Source organism: Thunnus thynnus, chromosome 3 (assembly GCF_963924715.1).
Source record: "Thunnus thynnus chromosome 3, fThuThy2.1, whole genome shotgun sequence".
Classification (NCBI taxonomy): Eukaryota; Metazoa; Chordata; class Actinopteri; order Scombriformes; family Scombridae; genus Thunnus; species Thunnus thynnus.
The window spans coordinates 14930697-14955316 of record NC_089519.1 but is presented as its reverse complement, the minus strand read 5'-3'; the positions used below and the strand labels follow the sequence as shown (position 1 = coordinate 14955316).

Genomic DNA, 24620 nt, shown 5'->3' with positions numbered 1-24620 from the left:
TTAACTTACATCATTGCTCTTTTTTAATTACAAAGTAACCATGAATATATAAATAGAAATGGACATCTATCAACAAAAAAACAAACAAAAAAGAAATGTACTGTATGTCTCAGAGCTGTCCATGCAATGTGGTTTTTCTAAGTGAGACAGGAAACAAACACATAGAAAAACAATTTGAAAACCACAGTATAGGAACATTTCTGTCACTCAGTCTCATCTGACTTCCAGTTTAAATATTTTTTAAACTTATGTATGTGAGTAAAAATGAGAATGAAAATGCAATAATCCAATTTGGATTTTCATTTTCACTTACTCGTATGGACGTTCTATGACCATATTAAATCCTGACTGCACTGACTGTTGGAATACACTGTATTTTACAGTGATGAGCTCATCTGCTGCTCTGAAAGCACAGAAGGACCTCGCAGGCTCTGAGGGAGGATCCATCACTCTACCTGACCCTGTGGTGGAGTATGGATTTCTTTCATATGAAGTATATACTATTGCTATGGTGGATGGGATGAAATTTGAGATATTGGAGGAATGGTTCAATGACAGACTTTTCTGGAACAACAAAACTCGGCTATTTGAAATCAAAAGACTTAAGACAAATGATTCAGGAAATTATATCATTGACTCTAAAAAAGGAAGAGTTTTTCTTACATCTTATAAACTCAAAGTGTATGGTAAGTAGTAAGAAATATAATATATATATATAAATGATACATACTTCTTTATCCACTTTTCTGTAGTTACTGCACCGTAATTGTCAATATGCCCAGTTAACTACCAAGTCAATTGCTTCTGCTTACAAATCCAGTAATTTACAGTTACAGTTCTGTGCCTCCAGTGGTAACTATATGCAGATGAAAAGTTTCAAACAAACATTTGCATGTGTGTGTGTGTGTGTGTGTGTGTGTGTGTGTGTGTAACTCTACTATGTAATCAAATTCACTTTGAGTACTTTGAATAATCACATTTACAGATGAATAATATTGACAAAGCATGAAAGATAATACATTTCAATAATGAGATGAAAAAATACAATTCATTAAATGAAATAAAATGAATAAATAAATAAATAAATACATAAAAAGAACAAGAAAATGGCAGAGAACACTAAACATGTGTGCATGTGTGTGTGTGTGTGTGTGTGTGTGTGTGTGTGTGTGTGTGTGTCTACTATATAGCCACATTTACTGTACAGTGCTTGCATTAGCAGGACTATGTAAAGTCACAATGTTGCAAAAGCTTAAAAACTCTGTCAAATTTAGACAAAATAACAATCACATGATATTAACAACAGTAATCAAGGGAATAGATAAAAAGTAACCATATGTATAATGGACCATGTCAAGATAATTATTTGTCCTATTCATATTGTTCTCTTAATTATGTGTCCCTTAGTTTGTGACATGCAGTCACATATTGTGCCGCTAAGTATGCATGCAGGACATGTATGTGTGTCCCTCTCCTAATCTGTTGCTTTTCACGGTCCTCTAGTTTTGTTAAATTTGGGATTAACAAAAGTATTTCTTAAATTTCTCTCTCTCTAGTCAGTTTTCAATCTTGTAAATTTACAATATATAAGCCTACATACACTATCCTAAGGCCTGATGTCCTGTATGTAGGTAAACTAAAGTTCTGTGTCTAAGCTGTAGGGTTTGTGTGTTAAAGTCCGACCCTCTGAGTATTCTCAATTATTTTAATTTTTCCTCTTTAGAGTCTATATCAACTCCTGCAGTGAACACATCGAGTGTGAGTGCTGAGAGCTGCATCTTGCTGTGTTCTGTGGAGAAAGGTGAAAAGACAACACTGTTGTGGTACAAAGACGAGGAGATACTGAACCAGAGCAGCTCTGCTCTCTCTCTGCCTCTCACTGTACACAAGCAGGATTTCAGCTCCTCTTATAGATGTGAGGCTGCCAACCCTGCTGAAAAGAAGACTCTTCCTGTCAACATCACAACATCCTGCAGACAACAAAACAACACAGACAACACAAGTAAGACTGTTTACACTGTTGAAAAGATGATGCTACTGTCATTTCAAAATTGTATGTATTCTTGGGAACAAACTGTTTTACTGATGTTCATGTTAAATGTGTCTGACAGGTGACAGTAACACACAGTCCTGGCTGTTCCTGATTCCTCTGGTTGTGTTTGAAAGTGCTGTTGCTGTTTCTCTCATTTTGAAAAAATGAAGAGCAAGAGGGACTGTGACAGCTGCACCCACAGCACTAAACTGCTCAGTACACATGCTGCATCCTTATCCAAGATTCTGATATTCTGCACTTACAGTACCAGCCACTCAGAATTGCTGCTCCCAGCCTGATTCCAGCTGGCTTCCAGATAGTTCCCAGTCAATTTCCATTAACCTTTATTATGGATAAAATTAAAATCATGGAGAGTCTGTCAGCAAAAAACACATTTAACACATTTATGTTTTACATCATTTATCATCAATTTCATTCAGTCACATGTGAGGTTGAAAATGAGCATCTGAACATCGAGTTTGATGTGAATTACATTGTTTCCATTTTCCCTGAAACATTTACCCAAATAGATCATTTCCAGTGTTCAAAAGCAACCCAGTCTCACATCAAAATGTGTAATAGCTATGTTGGTCCACAGCATAGTTTCACAATAACTACTCTAACATTGTGAGATGCATATGTATTTTTTGGGCCTGTTCTTTTCTATTGGCCTGTATTCATATCATGTGACTGACAGATGATAAAGCAGGGTATGCTTTAGGGCGTGGTTACCTTTTGATTGACAAGTCGCCACCACAACGAGAGTGAGGTGCTGTTGTTGGACTCTGGGGAGCATGTCCTCAGCTCTATGCTCTCATCTAAATACGGTCACTTCTAATCATTTCTGGCTTCAAAAAATCGAGATAGCGATGGTCAAAATGCCAAACTTGAAGCTTCAAAACCAAGCCCCCAGGAACAGCACCAGGCTTTGAAGCCAATTTGACATATTTGCCAAACTGTTTAATTACAACTTCCAGGTCTGTCACATGATGCTATTGGGCCCAAAAAGACTTTTTCCAGTAGATTTACTTTGTGAAAGAGACATCTGTAATTCAGCAACATTTTTCGAGTGTCACAACCACCACAAAAAGATTAATTTCACTATCAAAATTTGATCCATTCAGTCTGATCACATTTCGAAAGTCTCGAAGAGCTGCATGATTGAATCATTTTATCCTCATTCAAGTTAGCTGGAGGGCTAAACCAGAAGCTAGCTGTCTTGGCTGGTAGAGGTCTCTACTGCGCTCCATGGACACATTGGGCCCATAGAGCGTGCCCAATAATTTTTCATCCACTTCTCTTTATACATCCATGTTCTACAAGCTAATGGGTGGTGTCATTGTGGCTACATCCATTATCTTTATACAGTCTATTTTATATATTATTAACTACATGGATTCAGCAATAGCAGTGTCCATAGCAACCAACATAGCAAAGATAGAAAAGTTTGCCTTCCTACAATTTTCTGGCCAGACTAACAAACTAAAATTATATACATTCACTGAAGGAAGATTATGAAAATTAAATGTACATTTCTTTCTAGAAAATGTTATCAAAACACATTTTAATGCTGAAACTATCTAAAAATTTTAAAAAAAAGAAAAGAAAAAAGAAAGGTGTGGAACGGCATAAAAGGAATGGCAGCTATTTTGTTTGTTTTCACAGACAGAAACTTGACAGTCCCGTGATGTGGACGCAGTCAACTAGAAAAGAATAGGCCAAAAAAACATGGGCATCTCACAATTTCAAAGCCATTATTGTGAAACATATTGTATGTATTGTGAAATACATTTTGTGCTGTGGACCAATGTAGCCACTACACATTTTGATGTGAGAGAGAAAATGACACCCTGATCATATTCTGGGTTATTAAATAATGAATTCACGATCAGAATATCAACAAATACAGATGCAAATAATGAATAAATAACATAAATGCATTCTGCCGGTAGAAATGGTTCATGAGCATCTGAGCAGGACGCAGTATAAATACAGAATGCAGGTTTTTATTCCTTTGCAGGTGTTTGTTAAACAAGTAACAGACTGCAGAGAGGAAACAGCTACACTGGCAATCATAACTGCACCTTTATTAGTGTCAGTACAGTGCACATGTATGCACACACAACTCCATCAAAAGTCTCTATAGCTTTTAAAGCCGTCTGACAGCTGATCAACTGTGATCAGCTGCCATCGTCATCAGAAACGGACGTCGCTTCACATGACGCTTCAGAGGAAAGGATTTCTCATTTCTCTAAAAAAAAAACACTTCCTTGTTTATTTTTGTTTGCATATGGGATAGTATTATTATGTCATCTCTACTCTCTACTTTTTTTTTGCTGTTACCTTGTTATGTTGTTTTAATTTACTTTTGTTATTTTATTGTACAGCACTTTGGTCAATTCTGGTTGTTTTTAAATGTGCTTTATAAATAAACTTGATTTGATTTGATTTCCTCTCTCCTCACATTTTTTCCTTGCATCTTCATCTGGAGGGACTAAGATGCAAAGAAAAAGACACACTTCACTTTATTGCACATTAAATAATGTCATTGTTGCATCTTGTTAATGGTGTGAGGTTCCTTTATTTAAATGTAACTTTCATCACTAACAGACATCAGTTTTAAGCTGACAGCACAGCCAGTGGTTAACAAGTGTCAGAAAAGAGTGAAGCTGAGAAAACAGATAAGTAACCCCATTTTTTCTCTCTGGGAGCCGATTTCTTGTCTGTGAAAAAAGAAAGCAGAGTAGACAGGAAAACAGGAACTGGGTGTTTGCAAAGGAATTTCAGACACTCCTACTTCAGTCCTCAACTGGGTGTAAACACATTGTTTCTCTGCCTGCTCCAAAAGTTCAGCTCCACTGCAAGTCGCACTGTTGGTAAGAGGAAACTGCATGAGTATTTATGGCTTTCTTGTTTGTGTTGGGTGTGCAAAAATGCAAAGCTGATGCATATTTTGGTATTTTCGAGTAAACTGCTGATTTGCAGGACTGGCTGTATGTTTCTGTAGTGAGTAGTTGTCAGTGGACTGGACACACTGTACCAACATGCAAAGGTGCAAAGTTCACTTCACTCTTGTATTTGTCTGCCGTTGCCAGCTGATGTCGCTTCACATGACGCTTCAGAGGAAAGGATTTCTCATTTCTCTAAAAAAAACACTTCCTTGTTTATTTTTGTTTGCATATGGGATAGTATTATTATGTCATCTGTACTCTATACTTTTTTTTTTGCTGTTACCTTGTTATGTTGTTTTAATTTACTTTTGTTATTTTATTGTACAGCACTTTGGTCAATTCTGGTTGTTTTTAAATGTGCTTTATAAATAAACTTGATTTGATTTGATTTCCTCTCTCCTCACATTTTTTCCTTGCATCTTCATCTGGAGGGACTAAGATGCAAAGAAAAAGATACAAGTGAGGGAAGCTTGGATGCAATTTAAGGGAATTGGGATGAACCCATAGATATCTAGTCAGTAGAAAGAGACAGGAAATATGGGGTAGAATGAGGAACGGCCTTCCTGATCTGAACCTGTGCAGTGTTTTGAAATCATGGAATCAACCTGCTTTGCAAACAGACAATTGAAATCATTTCAATATACTAAATAGACAGAAAAGCCTACACTTTCCTGCTATGTTGGGGTGATTTTATTTATTTGATTAGCCTTCACTTTATTGCACATTAAATAATGTCATTGTTGCATCTTGTTAATGGTGTGAGGTTCCTTTATTTAAATGTAACTTTCATCACTAACAGACATCAGTTTTAAGCTGACAGCACAGCCAGTGGTTAACAAGTGTCAGAAAAGAGTGAAGCTGAGAAAACAGATAAGTAACCCCATTTTTTCTCTCTGGGAGCCGATTTCTTGTCTGTGAAAAAAGAAAGCAGAGTAGACAGGAAAACAGGAACTGGGTGTTGCAAAGGAATTTCAGACACTCCTACTTCAGTCCTCAACTGGCTGTAAACACATTGTTTCTCTGCCTGCTCCAAAAGTTCAGCTCCACTGCAGGTCGCACTGCTGGTAAGAGGAAACTGCATGAGTATTTATGGCTTTCTTGTTTGTGTTGGGTGTGCAAAAATGCAAAGCTGATGCATATTTTGGTATTTTCGAGTAAACTGCTGATTTGCAGGACTGGCTGTATGTTTCTGTAGTGAGTAGTTGTCAGTGGACTGGACACACTGTACCAACATGCAAAGGTGCAAAGTTCACTTCACTCTTGTATTTGTCTTTTCATGTTTGGCACAATCTAAAAACCGCAGCCCGTCTGTGATCTCAACACTTTGTGACATTCATTATAATCAAAACTCTCATAATCACGAGTGGCAGCTTTTGAGTTTACTTTTGGTTTTATTTCTGCTTCGTTATTTCTCAGCAAGTTGCAGGGACAGTGTGTTCCAACTTGCACAAACACTGAATATCTGTCTGTGACCAGATTGGTCATTAAGAGCTGATATGTGACTAAAAATCAAACTGTACAAACATTAGAAAATCAAGTCGAGTCACAGCATGTTTGAAATGTTGAGCAGCGGCATTCCAAAGGTGCAGCGCCTCCTCCCTCATGTTTGTTTACAGCAGCGAGCAGAACAGCAGAAGAAAGCCAGTAGTTTTATGAGTGTTTAAATGAATGTTATAGCTAATTTTACCCAGAATGCAATGCATTGAAACAGTTGTTTTCAATAGATGAGTTACTAAACTCAACCCAATGTACATCTTTGCCATTCTAACAGAATGCTTTATAGGACATAATGAAATGTAAAAAACTTCCTTTAAAAAAAAAAAGTAATATTAATGATAATAATATAATAGATCAGTATTTTTGAAGAATTTGTTACAGTTTATTACAACAACAACATAACAAAAGCCACTTCTCGGTTCACAGTGCTTTTTCTCTTCCTCTCGTCTCTTCCTTAAAAAAGTGGAAGAAACACTTTCAAAATCTGGGTTTTCAACCTTGTGGCAAAAATGTGAACTTAGCATGGTATTTAAACAATATTGTCCATATATTTGCTGACTACTGTATACAGCCAGCTGAAAGACCAGACTTTGACCTTTGACCTTTCTACAATAGTAAACTGTACAAAAGGATTATTGTGTTTTAGCTGTTTTCTACTGTATGCTGGTTGTTGTAACATTGTTGTTCAGTGTTCAGTCATTAGGCTGTGAAGGCATCTGTACCTGTAGTTAATGTCTTAATGAATAATTATGCTCATTGACAGCATGTAGTTTCATCATTAGCAGCAGCCATCTGTGTTTGAGAGCAGTTCAGGTAATAAAGTCTCTAATACAGCATTCAGTATATAACATAGTACACTGAAACCCAGACATTTCTCTTCTCACTTCAACGTCTGTGAGGAAATAAAATGTGTGAGGAAAGTTTTATCATCAGGTTTTTCAAACTGTGGTCAGGAAGAAGTCCTCATCATAGCAAAGCTGGATGACATCATGAAGAAATGATATTTGATATGCAGTAGAAAAAAACATCTTTGCATCTCTCAATGTTGCCTCTAGATGGCAGCAGGTTTATACTCTATCTCTGCCCTTTAGTTGTGCAGTTAAAAGGCTCATTAATGTTTACTGGAAACATAAGCAAGCACTGAGTAGGGGAGAACGGGGTAAACAGAGCCAGTGGGTAAAATGAGCCACCCCCTTTATCTTGGTAACCATAAACGAAAGTAATCATGGGACCACATATTAAGAAAGTATAGTTCACATTACTCAATCCATCTTGGACTCAAGCACATAGAGAGAGTGGTCAGAAAACAGAGCAAAAAAAATGATTTTTGCAATGTCAAGTGAATTCATCATGTTACTAAAGTTATTAGTCTTGTATCTTAATTAAAATAGATAATTTTTGGACATTATTACATGTTAATTTAAGTCAGTGTAAGCAACAAAACAAAGTCATAAACGTAGCATAATTGTGGATCTGAGCCACTGTGTGAAACAGTTTTGTCAAAATGGAGGTTGTGAGGTAAAACGTGCCAGTGATGTTGGGGCAAGTTGAGTCAATGGCTCAATTTACCCCCTAAAATTATTTTCTGATATTCTAGAGACCAGAGACATTGTTCATGTTAATGTTTGATCACTGTTACAAGTGTTACAATGTTGATGAATAAATACCTAATTGTTGACTAATGTCAAGTTTAAGCCACACACAAACATGCTGTACATACAGATGGGTGATAAATTAAAGGAAAAGCCGACATAAAGTGTCTTAGTAAGGTGTTGGGTCACCAGAACAGCTTCAGTACACCTTGGCATTGATTAGACAGTCTCTGAACTCTTCTGGAGGGATGAACACCATTCTTCAAAAAGATATTTCCTCATTTGGTGTTTTGAGGATGGTGTTGGAGAGCACTATCTAACACATCAGTCCAAAATCTATCATAGGTGTTCACATAGGTTGAGATCTGGTGACTGTGAAGGCCATAGAATATGATTCACATCATTTTCATACTCATCAAACCATTCAGTGACCCCTCGTGCCCTGTGAATTGGGGCATTGTCATCCTGGAAGAGACCACTCCATTCAGGATAGTAATGTTTCATCATAGGATAAAGGTGATGACTCAGAACAACTTTGTATTGATTTGCAGTGACTCTTCCCTCTAAGGGGACAAGTGGACCCAAACCATGCCAGCAAAATCCCCCCCACAGCATAACAGAGCCACCAGATCCCCTCACTGTAGACACAGTCAGTTCAGAAATACACATTTTGATTAGTGTTAAGATAGATTAGATTTGATTGACATCAAAACAACACCCATATTTTCCATAATACTTTTTCATAATCAATGAAACTATCAACTATCACAGCTCTTTATAATTGTTGTGTTTTCAGTATTCAGTCCACAGCAACCCGGCAGGCTAAACTGTGTGTTTCAGCAACCCAGAAACACTGACTTTATCTGAACTCACACAATCAACACTGCCCTCTAAAGCAAGAAGCTAGTTAGCTTGGTTTGCTAACACAAGCCTGAAAACCTAACTGTCAGTGATGTCATAGTTGACTTCCTGCTTCTCACATCACTTCTACCAGCAAATGTCAGAGGCATAACTCACATGTTTGTGTGATGCAACATGCATGGTGATGCATGGTTCTTGCTCAGGGTCAACAGCAATAATTGTCATGCACTAACTCACAATAGCAACGTTAACAGTGTCACAGTCACTACTTTTATCCAAAGTTAGTGAAACTTTGCCAATGAGAACACACTGCAACAGCAATATCTAACTGTGCTTTGACCTCTCCAAAGTGCTTACCACATGTTGCAACATTACCACATGCGTACAACATCTACTGAAAGGTGGGACCAGATTTATTTATTTTAGCACTAGAAGCCACAGATTTATCAGTCACTGTACTTCCTGTTTGAGGTTTTGACTGCCGCAGCTTTAATTCCATCTCTCTCAACCCTGAAGCTTTGTCTCTACTTACTTCCCACTCATCTTGCAACAACATTGCAACCACAGAGTGGGATGATGAATCAGTCTGATAATGGGGAAGCTCATATTTTTCACTCTGATCACCAAATACAGAGCAAAGACCTTTCAGTGGCAAGCTAAGAGTAGCTGGATGTCAGTGTCTTTAACAAACCTGTCCAAATCAAACACCATGATGGCAACACAAAAACTAATTCTACATTATGTGAGCAGCAGTTCTAAACACACTCGCCTATCCAAACAATGCAGACTGCTGTGTTACCGGCTAGAAATTCAACCAGACTATAAATGGGTCAAAAGATGAGACTCTAAGCCTGCAAAGGGGTTTACACTGAAAAAGATGAATCAGTATAAACTATGAGCCACAACACAGTTACAGCTGTCAGATACAAACAAGCATAGGGCTGCGACTAATCAATTTATCATTTTCTCTATTAACCAATTAGTTGTCCCAAAGGCCAAGATGACAACCAAAGAAACCAGAAAATATTCATCTTTAGATTTTGGAATAAGAATTTTAGCATTTTTTTCTTAAAATATGACTCAAAACAATGAATCGCTGATCAATTAGTTGCTGATTAATTTAATAGTGGGCAACTAATTGATTAATCAGCTTATCATTGCACCTCCACGCTAGTATTCAAGAAGCTGTCACACCAACCAAAGTACCTTCAGTACAAATAACCCTTAAAGGAAAGTTACAGTTTATTTCAACCTGATGTATTTCCCATCAATGTGGCTACTGTGGCACTATGTCATGCTAATTTTGCTCTCTCTAGCTCCTTTGTAGAGATTCTGACAATTCACAAAAAGCCACACCGTAGGATGCTCAGCAGTTTGCCCTGATGTTTGTTGTTTTGTGCAATATACGTCTTCTTTTGACTCAACCGAATTTCTATAATGGAGCAAAATTAGCATGACACATAGAGCGACAATACTTACATTTATGGGAAATACATTAGGTTAAAATAAACCTTAATTTCCCCTTAAAGGAACCAAAGAATATTCAGACCGCAAAAGCAGGACTACACAATCAGAAGGATCACACAAGCAAAGCTGAGCACACACTACAATGGCTACTAAATGACCTGCCTCACTTTAAGTTGTGAGAGTTAAACAGGTGAAACAACTTTAATCTGAAAACCAAAAATACTTTCTACCTACAGCTCACACACACACACACACAAAGCAGGATTCACAAATGTCACTGTGTGCTACCACATGCAATTCTTATGACAGGGTTTGGACATGTCTCCTCCTAGCTCAACCAGTTCCCTACCTACCTAAGAGGGTTCACATAAGTGACTGCTAATCACATGACTGAGCTGAAGCTGTGGACAGAAAACTCCAAAATAAAACAGGGTGTAACACAATAATATAATATGCATACTGCAATATAACAGTATAAAAAGGGCCATTCAGCATCAGATATTAGATAGATTAGGTATATTTAGATGATAATACGTTTACTTGTAATGAAATACATTCTATATTTTGGCATTGGTAAAATATCTGAATACTTCCCCCACCAATGATTATTTTCACGGGTGCATGACTCGTCTGGGAACCTTGCAACTGTTTTAAATGATACTCACAGCCGGAAGGATTCTTCGCTTATTTGTTGTAGTAGTAGTAGTATGAATAAACATTAAGATTAACTTACTTATTATGAATATGTTATACCAGAGTTTCCCAACCTCCCAGGCCACAAACCATATTATTCAGCAAATAACACTTCACTAATTATGATAATTAGTGTTAAGTATCCAAAACACTAATTTATAACTACAGTAGGTCTTCAGTACACGAGGTAACAGTCTGTCATCACTGCCTCTCAGCATACAGCAATACATGAAACCTGTGGGAAGCCACTACCTGAGTGTTGCTGAGTCATCCATCTGTATTCTTATAGGCTAGTAAATAACCATAGTATAACACAGACCAAATAAAGTTTAGTTTAAGTTGTTAATGCTTGCCTATGCTCTCTTTTCTATCGTTGTCTCTTTCTCTTTGTCCCTCTCTCCTACTGAGGTCTATTTGTGTGTCGAGAGGTTAAAGAGAGATCACTTCCTGAGAGCTCTTCCTTCCTGCTGGGGCACTGGCCCTCTGTACTGCTAACATGACTGACGTGCATTGTATCCAGCCAGAGCGTGGTTAAAGTTGCCATTATGTCTCTATTAAAGCTCATTGTGCACTTATATTAAACTAAGAGTGTGTAAATATCACAACACAAGTATCCTGGTAATGATTTTACTAGATTATTACTGCCTTTATAGTATATGGGTACATCCTGACTTTACTTGAAGATGACTGCTGTCATGAAGGTGAAAGCAGCACTTTAAAGTCACAGAAACACCTTGATGTTGACTATACTTCATAAGATTTCAAGCTAAATCAACAGCGGCTGCTTGTTATTATACTTGTAAAGTATTCTGATCATAAAATATATTTTACTATTATAAAACATGGCATAGACAATTCTTGACTTCTTTAGGTTTTCTATTATTTTATTTGACAATATAAATTACAGGATACTCTGTAGATTAAGACTTTGGAGACAATTGTGATGCATTAAACTACCCAAAAGTATATAAAGTGGTTAAAGCTAGTTCTTCCCCAACCAGCTACACCATTTCAGTGCTGCTTGCATGTTAATACATTCTATAATATTATATAACAGTATAATATACATAATGATATAACATAATGAATGAGGCCAAACTGCATAATGAGTATTTGCACTTTCAATAATTTAAGTGCATTCAATTATACTGCTTGTTCCAGCTGTTAGTACACATGAAGACACATCACTTACATTGTTTTGTCAAGAAGCCACAGTGCAAACAGGATAATCCACACAGATTATACGCTTTAACTGTCTCAGAGCAGCTCATGGTAGATTATCATTTATTTATGAATTTGTTACACTGTGTTATCTCCACTACAGCTGTAAACTTTGATGATATATTTCAAATTGAGCTCATACACAAAGCGTCAGTCTTGCAGATTTGACACCTCACAACAAGTTTTTTTCTAAATTATTACAACTGAAGACGGCTGTGATTCCAAAGCAAGAACAGTGGATTTGTCAAGAATTTAGGAACCACATGCTAATATTGGATGGAGAACTTTGAATAATGTTGTTTATGTCCTGCTAACCCTGAGTAAACACACCCACCAGCCTAAATCTTTCCACACCCAGACACAGCAGGCCCAAAACTTCTTTTCAGAGTAGTTGTCACATCTTCACTCAGAGACTTTGTCATAAATCCTGTAGACTGATTTCCTCAGTCCAGACTACTTTTCTTTCAAATTAGGCTGCGCAGTATATAAGTAAAGTACATACTAGTTTACAACATTATATAGAATAGTTCAAATTAACTTCACCATGATGAACTACAACAGTAAACTGCTACAGTACTTACATAATAATGCATCAATCTTAATAATTCAATAATAAAATATGATAGTATAACACTTAGATGCCATATCCAGTGTAATATTTACTTTTATTAGAATTTTAACTAACTTTAGTTGATAATACTTATGTACATTTACTTAAGTAGCAGGTTTACTTGTAATGGAGTCTTTCTTCATTGTGGTATTGCTACTTTTGGGTCAAGGATTCAAGGTTCACAATTGAACCATAATGCACACTGCAGTTGTGTAGCTTGAAAATGCTGCTAGCTATAGTCAATCACAGGACAATGAGCAGTTGAATTATTAAGTAAGAAAAAAATAAATATTTGCTCACAAATTATGACAATATATTGGGTACTTGACTATTTCAAATCAATGGTAGGGTTTATCATGCTCTTTGATAAATAGTCCTGGACTCATGGTTACATTCTGTCCATTTAAGATATATTCAAAAAGTAAATGGCACTATTATTAATCCTGCAAGATCAAAACCACAACAACTTAGCTATGCTCACACAATCTCACACAATCTCACACAATCTCAATTATATACAGTGGATACATTCTTTCCTATTCATCTGACAATCTTGCATTTGTTGACTCTTTAATAGATATATCTCTGCAAGAGAATAAACATGAAATCTCTTTATGTTCATGTTACTGCACAAGGATGATGAGTCACTCAAGCACAGAACTGGTCCAGAAATAGTCACATATGCCACATATCATGTGATATGCCAGTTGGGCTGAACTGAGTTGTATCTATTTTAAAATACTATTATCAAAACATGCAAAGTGTGTGCTCCACTATGTTCTCACAGTCAGTATTTATTGTTACAAAATTCTAAAGAAAAATGTCTTATGTTGTGTGGATTTTAGTTTGATCTACTTTGTCACAGAGTCTGTGAGTTTCTATCTAATGCTACAAGTGAACGTGTTTAATGTCACATGGCATACATTATCTCTGTCTATGACTAAGAGTAGAACATTCATGTACTCCCTCAGAGTTAAAAAAAAAAAAACAATATTACACCAATTAACACACCAATAGATAACAAATAATTATGAGGATCAGTGCAGGTTCATGTCAGGTCAGGTCAGGTCAGGTCACAGTTGTAATTGTCTGTGTAAGAAGCACAGAGACACACAGCATATTTCAGCTCAGTACAAACAGGGTGTACTTATTGCACAATCACTGTTTCCTACCACAGCACATGTGTGATATGATCACCATTCCTGGAGGAACGTAACTTTGTTTGTTTTTTCACCTATCAGAAAACTGTGGGCTGATGTGACATTTTAAAAGCTAAACAGTAAGGAAGTGACAAGACCCTGCTAGATTTACTCATACTTTTACTCATGACTCATGCAACACTGGCTGCAGCACAATGCACTGAGCGCAAACAGGGAAGAGAAAGGCCTCTATTTTTTTTTATTTTTCTTTTTCAAGATTTCAAGATTTAGATTTTTATTTTGTTGTGTATTTTCATACACAAAAAATGAAAATGACCCACCCTAGACCAGTGCAACGTTGGTAACATCACACACACAAACACACAAAACTAAAGATAAATGTGCAAAGTGCAGCCCTGCAATAAAAGGAGTTTTCTTATCAGCATACTAGGCCCTGGCTTGAACAGGACCATGACCTTTTCCTGGATTAAGTTCTGGCCAAAGACACAGAAAGAGGATACAGATTAGGGCGGGCAGATGGGAAGTACACACACAAACCAACAAAGAAACCAAAAAACTTTCTTAAAACCAGCACAGAAATAAAATACATAAAGGCAAAACAGCAGTCAGCACTGTAAGAAAAGACCAACTGAGGTCTGGACCGGATGTATCAAGCATCTCAGAAACACTCAGGCTGAGAGTTAACCTTGACTTACATGACTAGGACCATGTATGAAATGCTAGAGGGCTTTTAATTTGAAACGATGGATACAGGAAGTGGTGACACATGGCAACCAAGCCCCCAGGAAGTGCGCCGAAAACTCCTCACGTATCCAAAAATGCCAGAGCAAATTTCCAAAAAGGCATTATTTGGATAAACTGACATATTGGGAAAGTAAATGGTTACTTTCACGCCCGAAAAATAATTAAAACTAAATAAAGTGAAATATCAACAGTCCTGCCGGTTGGTGCGAAATGCATTCTGGGATATTTGGCTGCCCCAAGCTTTGGTGGCCTTTGGCTGACCAATGGTGTAACTTCATCAGTCAGTCAGTGACTCAATGACAGACAGACATACAACATAGCTCCACCATCTGTAACTCCAAACAAATGACTGAATGAATTTAAATAAATAAACCCTTGATGTGTGTGAATGCAGCTTGTTTTTCCATAATTTCACACTGAGTAGTGGGGGAATAAATAAATCTGTGGCTCAAAGTTTGATTCATAACTGCAGAAACTTGACAGACTGTAATCATCACTGTGTCAAAGCTACATTTTCTCTGTTGCTGTGGTTTCAAGGACTTTTCATGGTGATCACATATGCTGTTTTTTGCACTTCTCACAAGGTCTGTCAAACAATGATTTAATTTCTGCCAAAACAGCATATTTTAATAACTTTCCCAAAATTGCCTGGATAAAGCAAAGTGGTAAAACATCAGACCTGATAGGGTCAACTATGTGTCACACAACTGAATCTAAAAGATTAGAACATACAGAAAATGCATGTATCACACTTATTGGAGTGTTTACTTACAGCCTAATGCAAATGTTTTTTAGTAAATGAAGATTTAAACTCTATTGATTCTATTGTCATCTCATCGCATACATAACCTCAATACCTCAGTCACTTATTGTTCACCTATACACAATAAGTCTATCTATAAAAAGGTGGTGCTATTTTCAGCATTTTTATTTTTCACCCCTTTTAAATGCCTCAAACTGCAACTGTCAGAGAACTGAAATAATCTTTATTTCTTATTTACAGCTCTGACTGTCATAAAAATCAATCTCTGCTTGAAGACGTTGTTCTTGCTATAAGTAGGAAATTTCATAAACCACTCTTTAGTCTTTCTCTGAGGTAGGACTGTTTTTAGTCTGAGCTTAACTCTCAGCCTGATTACTAGGAGTGATTCTGAGATGCTTGATAAATCCAGCCCAGACCTCAGTCTCCTCATCAGACTGTTCTGCTCAAGCAGATCTTTTGGGAATTACAATGGGGATCACACATCAAACTAACCCAGTACGAATGTTGTCTTAAAATCATTACATGCTATGTCTAGATAAATCTGCACAAGATGGAAAATCAGAGTGACAGACAAAGACAATCTACAAAAGAGGAAGTAAGAGAAGTTTGAAACTGTAGAAGCCATGAATGGATTAATTTTAAGTTTGAATGAATTACAAAGTAGTAATTTTTGTGTGGTTTATATTTTGGGTTATTTTGGTTTATCTATTATTGCACAATCATGGTGATTGATAATCAGGTCCCATGGATATGGGCGGTGATATCCTATAGTTAATATAAGCACTTGTTCACCTGCATGCCAGCTGGTAAGAACGAGAGAGAGGATGAGTGGTATTTTTTGTTGACCGCTGTTTTACACCTGATTGCTGTGATTATTTTGAGTATATTTTGTGCACGTTATAATAAGTTGCTCTTTTTCATTAATAAACGCTATTCAAACTTATTTTTTGATCTCTGCGAATCTTTTTTTTGGTAGCGCGTCAGACAAACAGCAAACAAGGCCCAACCTCAGCCTCTCAGCGGCTTTTACTTTGTTGTCAGTAGTCGCTACAGAAACATTGATATGATTCATTCTATTTCTCATTTCCTCCCTTTCCTTTCCTTCTTCTTCCTTCCCTCCTGCAGCCTTTATGCGTAGGTGTAGTGGATGTAATTGGGGTTTCCTTTCTTTCCTGTGTGGAGATTAAATAGAACAAGTCCCACAAGACCTTTACTGGTTACACTGAAAACCTTTGGGCTTTGAAGTGCATAGGAGAGGAAACCTTTGTTTCAGAAATGCTGGGTGATTGTGGGTTTTTGAACCACAGTCAAAACTACCAGTTGCAGGGCTGTTTAGCGCACATCAAACCTTGAAGGGCACTGCCATCTATACTTAAATACTGATTAGTGAGATAAGTTGCACTCAGCCACAATCATCAGTTTTCCCCAGCAGCCATGGCTTTCTCCCTAAAGTAAAGTTAAGACGTGCTTAAGCTGCCACACACATGATTATGCACACTATGGTTTGACAAACCACATGATTTGTGTTGTTGCTTTGTGTTCTTCTATTGTCAAACTGCCATTCCTCCGAACAGCTGACACAGTGTCAACAGGTGAAGCAGTGAGCAGATAAGCTGAAACACAAGATAAAGCCTGACACATTGTGTGCCACACCCTTGTAAACTCCTGTAATTCTCTCTGAAAGTAGAAATGTTTTGATAGGTAATCACAAGAGGGAACACAACATAAACTTGAGCACCTTCTGTACATACTCAATATATACGGTATGTATATACTGAATGTGGACAGGATTACTACTAACAGCAATTAAAGCTATACAGCAATTGATTCATCAAGTGTTTCATCCAGTTTTTAACCTGCACAAGGCAACAGTTCAGTTTTCTCAGTCTCAATCTCAGTCTTCATTCAAAGGTTTTGGTAGCGTCTTTGTAATGGGTTTTATAAGCATTTGTCCCATTTCTCATTAAACTCTGATTGTTGTATAATTCTGTTATATTCTCAAAACATGTGTGAGTCTTTCCACATCAAATATCACACCAACAGTGTCCGACCAGTGTCTCAAAGTAGGGAGGTTCTCTTTACACCATTTCCTGGTGATTGCCTTCTTTGTTACCACTAACAGAACTTTCAGATATCAGTGAATATTTTCCACACATGTCTTTGGTAATTCATAACTTAATATCACTTTCAACTCTACCTATACATTTTTTTTGTTATTTTCATACATTCCCAGAAAACATGAGTGTGATCTGCATTTTTCTCTCCACATGTCCTCCGGCATGTCTTGGGAGTAGTTCAGTCTGTTTTTGATGAACACCATTTGTTTCCAACTATCTAAAAGTACTTCATACATACTCCCTTAGCTAAACCTCTTTTTTAAAAACAGGCTGCTGTAATTTGTGTTATCAAGACTCAAAAACACTGGTTTGATCACATTACACCTATTTGTATATCTGCAGAATATCCTCAGGAATGTGGGGCAGTTTTGTTTGACTCATATGGGAGACTGGAGTTTGCATCACAGACCTGCAGATGATGGTTTCCTCTTTATTAATTGTTACCACGATTGAGTGTGTGAGGTCCCTAAACCTAACCAAACCTTGACTGTCATTTATTTGCCATAACTATGAACATATATTGTTGAAAGGACTTTTGCATTGTATATAATCAAGGGTTTTTCAGAAATTGTCCAATACTGACTCTTGTTAGGTGATCGGGTTGCTGTGTGCATGTTAAAGCAAGTTTTTTCGTCATTAATCGTATGTAGCACAGAATAAACTACCATAGTCATGATAGCTTTGACATTTACTAAAGGGAAAAGTGACTCAGTCAGTAAGTAAAGTAAATGTGGTTATGTAAAATTATATTTTAGGATCAGAGCTAACACTATTGTGTCCTACCTTGGACTTGTCTAGCAGCACCGTAATACCCTTGTTATCAACAGGCATACAGCATATGACAGGAAATGTACAATAAGTAACGATAACTTGTCAAACAAGTTTTTCCAAGACACTGATAATAGTACCCCTAATGCAAATAACAACTGTACTGGAAGAAATGATCAGTTATCGCTGATGGTCTGACTGGCTGATATAACATTTCATTTGGTGTAGAAAATCTTCCTTGAGAATTTATGTTGAGATGGTTAATACATTAAGTTTGGGGTAGATTTGTCTCAAGAATTGGCTTATTTCTTATGACACTCAATTTGTACTGACAATTATAAGAGACATTGAGAGGATACGAGTAGGTAGTAAAGGTAAAGGTAGTTTTCATGTGAAAGGGTGAGCTAATTGAAGCACATAGTAATATGTACACCAGCAAAAACTAGTTTTGATGATAGTTGTGGTGAAAGAAAACCAGGCTTTCCACATTTCTTGACAGTGATCTTAGACTCTTTAAGAGGTTTGAATATAAAGATAAATGGAAAAAGGGGAAGACCATGGGAGGGTGTGGATGCTACAGTGTGCCTAACACTCCCAGTTGATAAAAGGAGGTTGGACTCCAAGTCCCTCCTCACACGGGACAGGCAGCGCTGCTCAGCAGTCTTTCATTGTCTCAACTATCTGCTGTGCAGAAGTCAGTGAGGCTCTACACCGCAATGCTTTGCAACATTATTATGTTGATGGCAGCTTTATGTGAGTGGCATACTGAACTTTTGTCATTATCATCAAATGATCTTCTGTCATTATGTCATTCTGTTTGATAAAAGCTGATAACTTGTGAACTCAGATAGTTGTAGAAACTCTGCTTCATGTGATGAGGCAGTTCTTTGTTTGACTGCAGTTTTAGGACTTATATAAGAATTGCAACTTCCAGGTTTGCTTAAATGCAATGTCTGTTTTGGTTCACTCTCAGCGCTCTCATAATGTGGTTTTTGGCTGCAGCAGGCAGCTGTTGTCAGAAAAAAAGCTCCATAAACCCACTGTACACTACCTGCTCAGCACCAAATGGCAAACATACACAGTTAGCTGTAGACTAGCTGGTGAACATTTAGCAGCTAAAGAGCCAGATATTTCCCTCAGGAGTTGATAGAGAGCAAAAACAGCTGAAACAAAGTAATGTTAGACTTACATTCACCAGGTGGACAGAAACACGACTCCAAATGAATAATAATGTTATTTTATAACTGTTGGATATGGAAATAAGCAGTGAAACATATCAGCTTAAAAGGTGATATGTCCATGTTCACAACTTGTTTCTGATGCTCCCAAGACACCAAAACCTCAGTTCAGTCAGCCAACTCACATGGAGTAGATTATTATTTAAATGTAGAATATGTTCAGCATTAGTGTTTGGTGTCTAGGCTCTGACTTCGTCACTCCCCAACAGTGAAACAAGGAAACATTGTTCTCACATAGGGAGTGAGGAGCAGTGCTACTAACTTCTTCCCTAGGGGAAGATAGACTCAGAGCCTACAGGTGGATGCTGGGGTGGAGGTGGGCTTTTGAAATGCTTCATGAGCGGCAGCAGCAGCAAAGTGTGAGTAAACTTACAGCTTAAATACACCATCATGATTATAAGGGTACGTTGGATATATGTTACAGTGAGGGGAGTATGGCATGTGGGTGGAGCAGCAGCTGGAGTTGGGCTGTCTGAACTAGATCACAGGCATCACTTCATTTAATGCAGGTTTAAAGACTTCCTGAGCTCTCTTGAATCTAATCGAATCTTCTTATATCAAAAGAAACATGATCAATGGAATTTACTCAGACGTTTGCAATCAGCAATTAATGTGAAGAGTTTTTTACTTTAATATTTCACCTAGTTCAAAATGTAGCCTTTAGCAGTTTGGGTTATAGAAATTAGGATTAAAGCTAACACTATTGTGTTTTACCTTGGGCTTGTCAAGCAGCACCATAATACATGTTATAAACAGACATACAGTATATGACAAGACAGTAAATGGATTCAAGTTTGGAAGAAATGGCAGACGACAAAATTCAATTATCTCAATGACTGAACAGTTTGTTTACTTTCTGTTATCGTGCCATTATCTTTGTTCTGACTAGCTGATAGACCAACATTTCTTTTGGTGTAGGAAAAATCCTGCATTCATATTATACTGGTTTATGCATTAAAGTGAGTGTGTTTCTTTCTTTAAGAGGTTTGGATATTGAGATAAAAGGAAAAAAGGGAAGACCATGGTTGGGTGTGGTCAGATACAGATGCTGCTTTACAGACACTTCCCTCACACTTGATGGGAAACAGCCATTCTCTCACTTTTATATATTTTCTGTATATTCATTAGTACAGAGACAGACATTCTGTCAGGCATCCATGACAGACTTTTGGCCATTTAACTAAACATTGATTGAGAATGCAAACTCAAGAGATGAAAATAGATTGTGTGTTTTGTTTTAGGTTTTTTGCCCCAATGTCAAAGAGCTCTATCTCACATTTAGCTGTGCTTGCGGTTGAAGTATTAGCTGTTTGTCTGTTTCAACAGTTCTTTACTTGATGATTGATTGATTTTCTCTCTCTGAAGTCTTGGATTACATATTTTAAAACCATCACAGATTTCTCTCCCTTCATGCTCTCCATAGATCAACAGCCCTGGAGTGTTCCAGGTGTTGTACAGTATGACAGCCTGTTGACCTTTCTTTTAGCTTATGTTTTACCTCACTGAAAGTCCATAACAACAGCTCAACTATCCATTGATGGTGTGGTCTGTGTGTCTCCTTCATTGGGGTTTTATCAAAATAATCATCAAACTTTCCTGCCCCTCCAGGAAGCATCCAAACACACACACACACACATGCATGCACACAGAGAGGAAGACAAAAACACACATGTATTAAGAAATAGACTCTATGAGTCAGTGGTCATGTTCACTTGCTTGCCTGCTTCCACCCCCCAATTATTTAAGTAAGAAAGCAGCTTGAAGATCCTCAATGACTTGTTTAAGATGGAGAGTGTTTTACTGTGCAGATTATGGGTCATAGTGGTATAATAATTAGTTTTTTGTTCTTGTTGAAATGAGGGCGGAAAGCTGACTCACACACACACTTCCCTTTCCAAACACCATCTTATATTGACATGCAAACAGACCACAGACTCTATTGTAGATCCTTTCACATTTCCTGTAGATCCCACCTACAGGAAATGTTACTTCACTGTAATGAGCTGATGCTGGGTTTTTTTCTAAGACAGGCACAAGAATGCACACACACTTCCTATTAACATTTTGTCCAGCATAGAAGAGGCATTGCAAGAGGAAGAGGAGTGTATGAATGATGAAGAGTGTGTCTTCTCAAAAAGCCATCAGAGCTGTTCAGGCCTGAGAGAATTTCTCTTTTTAGTGTTTTGAAGTGTTCTGCACTGGGGAGGAAATTAGCCTTTAACACGTTATTGCTACTTATGCACACAAACACACACACACTCAAAATAAGAGTATAAGACAGTATTAGCAGTTTCATCTTTTCATCTTCATTTTTCATTTTATTTAAGATTCTTACACCTCTGCAACTGTGGGGGTCTTCAGGGAGTAGTTGACACAGGTTCAACATAATCTCCAATTTAGCATTTTTCTTGTTAGTTTTGTTCAGTTGAATCTAGATTATGTGTTTCAGTCTAACGTACTGTGGGAAATGGAGACCTCCCATCTGTACTCTAAACAGAAAGAAACAGGCAGAGTGTTTATTTTCAGCTATTTTATACATTTCAGGGGTAAAAATATTGTTAAATGAAATTAGTCATCATTTTGAAATGTCAGAGGGAACCTTCAGTTCAACGTAGCCTGAACAGACTCCAAATTGCCTTGGTGAGTTAAAAGGGTGGGAAAGGACACAAGAGTTTCGAGAAACACACGTGCAGTCATTTTTCACCAAACACAGACTACTGAGGAAGGAAGGAGAGTTAAGGGAGAGAGTGAGTGAGTGGGAGAGTGAGAGAGAGAGCAGGCGGGGTTTAGTATCTGCACAGTGTGTTGGGATCATAAAGGCTGGCGGCTTCAGTCAGTTCACTTGTGTCTGTTGGCTGCTGCTTTGCTGTTTGACTCAGTTTGGGAAATCAGTCTCTTTATGCTACAATGTATTGCAAGATGACATGGTTGATGACAGCTGTTATGTGTGAGTACTGAACCTTTCTTCCCATTATAACATAATCTCTGTTGCTTTATTCAAAGACAAGCTGGTAACAGCTGATTCAGTGTAGAAAGCAGCAAAACAGCGTTTATTAGATTATTTCAGCCAGTTTCAGAGAATACTGTAAATGGCTGTGTATGCAGAGTGTTGTGTGTGTGTGTGTGTGAGAGAATGTCTGATATCAGTGGAGGTTTATAAAAATGTGTGTATCAATTAAACATGCTCCTGATTGAAAGTCTTCTTAACTACAGACTCTTACTGTCCTGTGTGTTAGTGAAGCTGAGCAGGGTTTGTGCTGCTCCAGCCACATGTGGAAGTCAAAGTCAGGGTCAAGGAATCAAGTGCATTCCTGTGTGACTCGTGTCTCAACGACAGCAGCAACAAGTAGATTCTGCTTGTAATGTTCCTGTCCAAAGACACTGTTAAAGACACTTCACACACACACAGTCAATGGCAGAATAACTCTTTCAGCATGACAAATGTAACTGTGCTCTCAGTTGTAATTGAGAATAAACACAAATAAAAGGATTCACCCATGAAGGCAAAGAAGAAGGAGAATGTTCTTCTCTGTTCTTATTATTTGGTTTTGTACAGCAGCAGCATTGTGTGTCCAGTTTCTTTTTAGGACAACTCTCATCTTTACCCTGCTGTCACCTCTCTCTCTCAAATTCAAATAAGCTTTATTGGCATGACAGACCAGAAAACTTGCCAACACAGTACAGAAAATGATTAACATTGACAGATGATTAGCAAAAAACATACAATAATATGCAGATATCAACAATCATCTCTCTCTCTCTCTCTCTCTCTCTCTCTCTGACTCTCTCTCTCTCTCTCTCTCAGTGGGGCTCGCTCTACCAGGTGGACAGGGTGAGACTGTAACAGTGACAGGGAAGGCTGGAGACCACATCACTCTGCAGACTGGAGTCACTGGACTACACGGTGATTATCAGGTCATCTGGTCTACTGGTGAAGAGCGGCGTGTGATAGTGCACTTTGATGAAGGCGACCTGATACTGAACACATCAGAGAGATTCCACCTGAACATAAAGACTGGATCTCTCACCATCAGGTCCCTCAGCATCAACGACACTGGACTTTATGAGGGACAGATCATCAATGGAAACGGCTCACAGCACAGCTTTAACCTGACTGTTGTGGGTGAGTGTTTGGAGACTTTAATATAAAGCAGAAGATCATCCTGAGAATGTGAGTGTTTGTGTCTAAGTAGCAGGAGCAGAAAATCTCTAAAACAGCGTGATGACTGTCCTGGTGGCTGCGCAGACTAAAGATTTCCAGATTCTGATGATATTTTTTAAACCAACAACATTTTTATGAACAGACTGCAGGTTAAGATAAATACAGAGGCCTGGAAGGGACATTCTCCGCAGCAACAACAAAAAACTTTCACTCTAAATCCTTGAGAATGAAATCATGATCCTGACAAATGATAAATGACCATTTTGGCAGGAAAACTTTATGTATTTTGTGTGTGTGGGGAGATGGGGGCTGTATGTATGCAAAAGCGTGTGTGTGCTTCCAGCCTGGTCGCCAGAATAAAACGTTGGCATTGTACGTTTCTGCAAACCACAGAAACCTTGAATATCTACGTTTCAACACATGTAATTCGAAGCATGTTAACATTTCAACAAAACATACTATATCAACATTTTGACAAAACATGGCATATTTACATTTCAACAATACGTATCATATCTAAATGTCAACAAAACATATCATCTCAACATTTCTAAAGTGACGTTGTTAACATGCAATCTACATGAGCTGACTTTCCTATATAGGAGGAGGAGAGGCCGGTTGATGGTTGGTAAGTTTGTTGGCAGCTCGTTGGAAATCAGCAGAGAACACGGTTAGAGACCACCTCAAAACCAATTCCCGCTTCCCATTTCAACCGACAAAAGCAGGTGTTTTTAGTTCTCCCCA

General features: G+C 37.7%; 1 long non-coding RNA gene across 1 annotated transcript; it reads left to right on the top strand.

The window, feature by feature from the left end:
* The first annotated feature begins 631 nt into the window (after positions 1 to 631).
* On the top strand, positions 632 to 4831 carry LOC137179594 (uncharacterized). Its single transcript, XR_010927840.1, has 3 exons — positions 632 to 686; positions 1724 to 2002; positions 2112 to 4831. It is a non-coding gene; the product is annotated as an uncharacterized lncRNA (long non-coding RNA).
* The last annotated feature ends 19789 nt before the right edge of the window (positions 4832 to 24620 follow it).